General features: G+C 40.6%; 1 protein-coding gene across 1 annotated transcript in view; it reads left to right on the forward strand.

Moving 5' to 3' along the window:
- The window catches only part of LOC106868628 (decapping and exoribonuclease protein), a 15164-nt gene that overhangs the window by 13022 nt on the left and 1339 nt on the right, over positions 1-803 (forward strand). The window lies entirely within an intron of this gene.

The following is an 803-nucleotide window of genomic DNA, read 5'->3' on the forward strand; positions in this document are numbered from 1 at the left end:
TATATATGTATATATATGTATGTATGTGTGTGTTTCTCTATTACTCCTTTTCTCCCTGACAAATATATATATTTGTATATATATATATATATTATACACACACACACACACACACAGAATGCAAAAGACATATAAGACTATATGTATACGGAGAGTTTTTGTGTGTGTCTGCATGTCTGTGTATATCATCATCATCATCAACATCATTTAGTGTCCATTGTCCCTGCTGGTATGGGTTGGATGGTTTGACCAAGGGGCTGGCAAGTTGAGGGGACGCACCAAACTCCAGTCTGATTTGGCGTGGTTTCTATGCCCTTCCTAACGCCAACCACTCTGAGAGTCTAACAGGTGCTTTTACGTGCCACTGGCACAAGTGCCATTTGGATGACACCAGTATCTGCCATGACTACGACTTATCTTGGCTTGATGGGTCTTTTACTCAAGCACGACATATTGCCAAGGATCTTGGTCACTTGTTATTGCCTCCGTGCGGCCCAACGCTTCAAAGTTCCTTTTTACATGCCACCAGCATCAGCCACATTGCATACGTTATATATATTATCATTGCCTCTGATATATATATATCATCACCATTATCATCATTTAATGTCTTCCTTCCTTGCTGGCATGGGTTGGACAGTTTGACAGGAGCCGGCCAGGCAGAAAACTGCACCAGACTTCTGTGTTGTTTTGGCATGGTTTTTACGGCTGGATGCCCTTCCTAACACCAACCATACCAAGAATGGATGGACTGAGTGCTTTTTACGTGGAAAAAATATATAACAATTATATATATATATATA

This window comes from Octopus bimaculoides, chromosome 21 (assembly GCF_001194135.2).
Source record: "Octopus bimaculoides isolate UCB-OBI-ISO-001 chromosome 21, ASM119413v2, whole genome shotgun sequence".
In the NCBI taxonomy this organism is placed as follows: Eukaryota; Metazoa; Mollusca; class Cephalopoda; order Octopoda; family Octopodidae; genus Octopus; species Octopus bimaculoides.